Source organism: Rhincodon typus, chromosome 47 (genome assembly GCF_021869965.1).
Source record: "Rhincodon typus isolate 14 chromosome 47, sRhiTyp1.1, whole genome shotgun sequence".
NCBI lineage: Eukaryota > Metazoa > Chordata > Chondrichthyes > Orectolobiformes > Rhincodontidae > Rhincodon > Rhincodon typus.
This window is the reverse complement of record NC_063378.1, coordinates 7,276,001-7,281,849: the sequence shown is the minus strand read 5'-3', so window position 1 is coordinate 7,281,849 and position 5,849 is coordinate 7,276,001.

Sequence of the window (5,849 nt, the reverse complement as noted above, 5' to 3'; positions counted from 1 at the left end):
CTAACCCCAACATCCTAACCGTAATCCCAACCCTAACCCCAACATCCTAACCATAATCCTAACACTAATCCCAACATCATAACTCCAACACCCTAACCCTAAGCCCAACATCCCAACCGTAACCCCAACATCCTAACCCTAATCCCAACCCTAACTCCAACATCCTAACCCTAATCCAACCCTAAACACAACATTAATTCCAACCATAACCCCAACACCCTAACTCTAATCCAACCCTAAACCCAACCCCAACCCCAACCCCGACCCTCACCGTCACCCTCACCCTAAACAGTTCTGGTCTCCCTGTTATATTAGTAAACCGGAGAGGGTTCGGAAGAGGTTTACCAGGATGTTGTCGGGAATGAAGGGTTTTGAGTTATAAAGCCAGGCTGGATAGACTGGGACATTTTTCACTGGAATGTAGGAAGTTGAGGGATGACCTTATTGAGGTTTCTAAAACCATGAGGGGTATAGATAAGGTTGTCTTTTCCCTAGGGAGGTGATTTCAAGACTAGGGGGCATATCTTTAAAGTGAGAGGAGAGAAAAAAAAACATGAGGGGCAACTTTATTTTACACCGAGAATGGTGCGTGTGTGGAATAAACTTCAGAGGAAGAGGTGGATGGGGTACAGTTACAATGTTTAAAAGGCACTTAGATAATTACATGAATGAGAAATGTTTGGAGGGACATGGGCCAAGAGTAGGCAGGTGGGACTAGTTTAGTTTGGGATTATAGCTGGCATGGACTAGATGGACCGAAGGGTCTGTTTCCGTGCTGTATGAGTCTATGACTCTAACCCTAACTCACACCCTCACCCTACCCCTAACCTATCACCACCACCTTGTACCCCGGTCACCCTATTTTGGGCACACTCCCTGGGCGGGGACACCGCCTCCCCCATTCCCTAACATGTTGGTATCAGACATTATCAGCAGGTTCACTGTACCCACCTGTCCCATTCCCTACCAATGCTCGACTCCTGAGTGTTAACGTTGGGACCAGAAAGCCAGAGCTCATTGCAGTGGGCACTGTGGCCACCCAGCTCCCTGATTGGACTCAGATCTCCTCGCTCGCTCCCTGAGCACTCGCTCACCCTACCTTGGCATAGGCCGGATACCCTAGCGTAGGCCTGATACCCTGGCGTAGGCCGGATACCCTGTTGTAGGCCGGATACCCTGTCGTAGGCCTGATACCCTGTCGTAGGCTGGATACTCTGTCGTAGGCCGGATACCCTGTCGTAGGCCGGATACCCTGTCGTAGGCCAGATACCCTGTTGTAGGCCAGATACCCTGTTGTAGGCCTGATACCCTGGTGTAGGTTTGATACCTTGGTGTAGGCCTGTGTCTCGTGTAGGTCTGAAGCTGGTGGAAAACCAGGGCCCTAGAGGTTCTGTGGAATGTTGACATGTCGGAGCCGTGTGGTAGGTTTGTGTTGGAATCATGGGAGAACTAGCTGTTCGGTCAGTTTGCAGGAGGACATAGGGTGACCCCTGAGGGAATAAATGAAGGGTCATTCTAGCTGTGGGCCAGAGTGTAGCGTCGGTGGGGGTTGGGAAATAGGCGAAAGAATGCGCAGACACATAAAACAAAAAACCAGGAAACAGAAAGTACAAGGCAATTGATGGCCTAGCAACTGCTGCCCCAGGTAAAGGCTCATGGGGCCTCTGTACGGAAGGTTATGACCGGGACGGGGGTGCATGGCGTGGGGTTTGGGGGGAGGTGGGGTGCTCTTTGTCCCTGGAGACCTGTGCAGCAGCCTGTCGAGCGGCTGAGGCCTGTAGGCCAAGGCCTGAAGGATCTAGGCCTCGAGTAGGCCCGGAGTTGGGGGGAATCTTTCCAGCTGGTGGCCTCCCACTTGTCGCGGCCCCTCCCAAAACTGCGGCCCCATTCACCAATGTCATTGATGTTGTGGCCCGAGGGTCCTGTTGCCCAAGACAGGACGTTCCACTGCCCGAGACCTGAATACCGAACCCAGAGGGGGTCCCTTACTCGCCTCGTCACCCTGTTCACCATCAACTTCAATTGGACAACTCAATGAAACAAAGCAGGACGCTCAGAAGCCCCCGCAAGGGCTGCTCCAATGCCAGCCTCCAACGGTTGCCCTCTGGATTCCTCCGCCAATAAGGGAGGGAAGGGGGCGAGGGTCAACCCTCCTTGTGCAGCGATGCCCACTATGGCCCATTTGCCAGCTTGAGCTCTTCTCCCGGGATGGGGTTTTGGGGGGAGGAGAAACGAGCCGATGGGGCTAAAACGCCAACCCAACGGCAAGAAGGCGAGTGACCAAGAGGGACATGGATTGAAACGGATCAGGAGAGAAAAGGGACAGAGGCTGAGAGAGAAGGGAGGAGATTGTGTTTTTCAACGAGCCGTTGTTGTGTTCTGGGATACACTGTTTGAAAGGAAGCAGATTCAACAGGAACTTCCAAAAAGGAACAGGATAAGTAGGGGAAATACCGGAAGGGGAAAGATTTGCAGAGTTATGGTGGAAGGAGCGGTGATGGGGTTGGGGGACGGTTTAGAGAGTCAGACAAACTGGATAGATCGCGAGAAGGGGCAGGACCCTTTTGGGGTAAGATCCTGTTATTAATTCTGAAACGCATGCCAGATAAGTCAAGATCTGGGGAGGTATAGAAAGGAGACCGAGTGAGGCAGCAGAAAAAAGAAAGTTTATTCTGAAAATTCTGTCAGAAAACAGGGAATTCCCCCCTAGTTCGCACGGGGCAGTCCCTCATTTTGGAGGGAGAAGGAGGCAGACAGAGAGAGAGAGAGAGAGGGAGAGAGCGGGAAAAGAAAATCAAAGTATTTGTTAAATACCAAGCAGGCAGGATTAATTTTGCAAAGTTTCACACCCCAGCAGAATTCACTCCCTTTCAGGCCGCGTGTCCCAGATGACAACAAATCACCAAGTTAACAGACAAATTCTGCTCCCCTCTCCCTCCCCTCACCTGGATCTTTTCCCAATTTCTCTCTGATCCGTGACCCTCTGGCGACTGACAGTGGGAACAGTATCTCCCTCATCCACTCGATCGAGACACCCCTGGGGATTCTCGTCGCCCCAAGTCCGTCTCCCCCCTTAACCATTCCCAGCTCTGAGGAAGATAGTCCCAGGCTCTCTCAGTCTTACCTAATCACTTACAGCTTTGAGAGTGTTTTCCTTAGGGAGGGGAAGGCGGATTGTTGATTGAGAGATTCAAAATCACAAGGGGTCTGGTCAGAGACAACCAGAACCAACTATTCCCCTTGAGAACTAGTGTTCACAGCTTTAAGGTAAAGAAGGGGTGATATTATACCCCAGCAGCTGGCAATACTGGATGCGTCAGATGCCAGAGAAACAGCCCTCTTGACAGATCATATTTTTCCCTTTGGCCTTTCATTGCAAACAGTCACTAAATATGAGGCTGCCGATATACTTTTAACAAAGTGCACTAAAGAAAAGAATAAAACAAAACGACACTTAAATGAGACAATTTGGAAAGATCCTTTCGGAAACAGCAAAGTAAAATGATTCAAGTCTTTTTTAAAAAAATAAAATCCCAGCAACATTTTGATAGATACTCAACCCCAGTGAAAAAAACGCTCCTGTCCATCTTTACTATTTGATTTCTGAGTCAAATGATGAAGTGATGGGCGTTTCACCTGCAGGATGTGATTTTCTCACTGAGAATGAGAAGAAATGTCTTCACCAAAGAGTGGGGCAGCCTTTAGAATTTTCTGCCACAGAGAGCGGTTGAGGCAAAAATATTGAATGTTTTCGAGAAGGAGTTGGATATAGTTCTTCAGGCTAAAGAGATCAAAGGGTATGGGGGAAAGTGGGAATAGGGGACTGAGTTGAATGATTAGCCTTGGTGAGGCCACAACTTGAGCATTGTGTGCAGTTTTGGTCTCCCAGTCTGAGGAAGGACGTTCTTGCTATTGAGGGAGTCCAGCAAAGGTTCATCAGACTGATTCCCAGGATGGCAGGACTGACATGTGAGGAAAGACTGGGCTTGTACTGGCTGGAATTTAGAAGAACAAGGGGGGAATCTCATAGAAACATATAAAATCCTGATGGGACTGGACAGGCTAGATGCGGGAAGAATGTTTTCGATGTTGGGGAAATCCAGAAAGAGGGGTCACCGTCTACGAATAAGGGGTAAGCCATTCAGGACTGGGATGAGGAAGAATTTCTTCGCTCAGAGGGTTGTGAACCTATGGAATTTTCTCCCACAGAAAGCTGTTGGGACCAGTTCGTTAGATATATTCAAGATGGAGCTGGACATGGCCCTTACAACTAAAGGGATCAAAGGTTATGAGGAGATGGGATGCTTAAATTGCATGATCAGCCATGATCGTAGGGAATAGGGGAGCAGGCTCAAAGGGCCGAATGGCCTGCTCCTGCACTTATTTTCTATGTTTCTTATGAATGGCAGGGCAAGCCTTTTTAAAGGTGCACTCCTGCTCCAGTCTCTATGCTTCACCGGCTTTATCTGACTTGGCTCTTTGGGGAAAAAGAACACAGAGGCTTTTCCCCAGTCACTTGGATCATTTCAAGGCCCTTATGAACCAGACACCTGGTCATCAAACTCCACCATCTGACTCTCCCTGGGCAGTAAATCCGATCTGAGTAACCACGTCAACTGTTGTCGAACCACATCACTCGCAAGTCATTTCGTTGAAAGCCGCACAAATTTTCTTTTGGAAAATATTTTTGTGACCGAGTGCAAACAAAAAATAGAGCTTCTAAACTTTTCGAAACCAAAATTCCCTGCCAACGTTGGAAAAACCCATTTACCTGTACTTTAGACAACAACTGGTACATTTATAAACCTTCCTCACCGAGGCAACCAGAAAAAACATTTTGGTCTGGAATGCATTGCTTGAGATTCTTAGAGGGTTTGACAGGAGTATGTGGGGAGGTCGTTCCCCCTTGTGGGAGAGTATAGGACCAGGGGGAGTAATCTCAGAATAAGGGGTCACCCATTTAAGACAGAGATGAGAAAGAATTTCTTCTCTCAGAGGGGAGTGAAGCTGTGGAATTCTTTACCGCAGAGGGCTGTAGGGGCTGGGTCGTTGAGTATATTAAAGGTTGAAGTTTTAGTCAGTGAGGAGAATCAAGGGTTATGGGGAAAAGTCAGGAAAGTGGAGTTAAGGATGATCAGATCTCATCGAATTGCGGAGCAGATTAAATAGGCCGAATGGTCGACTTTTTAAAAGGTTTTTAGTTTAGAAATCAGTGCATGACTTATACACATAATGGTAAGGTCCTGGGAAGTGTTGCTGAACAAAGAGATCTTGGGGTGCGGGTTCATAGTTCCTTGAAAGTGGAGTCGCAGGTAGACAGGGCGGTGAAGAAGGTGTTTGGTACGCTTGCCTTTATTGGTCAGTGCATTGAGTACAGGAGTTGGGAGGGTCATGTTGCAGTTGTACAGGACATTGGTTTGGGCCACTTATGGAATACTGCGTTCAGTTCTGGTCTCCCTGCTGTAGGAAGGATGTTGTGAAACTTGAAAGGGTTCAGAAAAGATTTATGAGGACGTGGCTGATACTACAGGGTTTGAGCTATAGGGAGAGGCTGAATTAGCTGGGGCTATTTTCCCTGGAGTGTCGGAGGCTGAGGCGTGACGTTATGGAGGCTTATAAAATCATGAGGGGCATGGATAGGGTGAATAGTCAAAGTCTTTTGATGGGGGAGTCCAAAACTAGAGGGGCATAGGTTTAAGGTGAGAGGGGAAAGATTTAAAAGGGACCTAAGGGGCAACTTTTTCACACAGAGGGTGGTGCGTGTATGGAACGAGCTGCCAGAGGAAGTGGTGGAGGCTGGTACAATTACAACATTTAAAAGGCATCTGTATGGGTATATGAACAGGGAA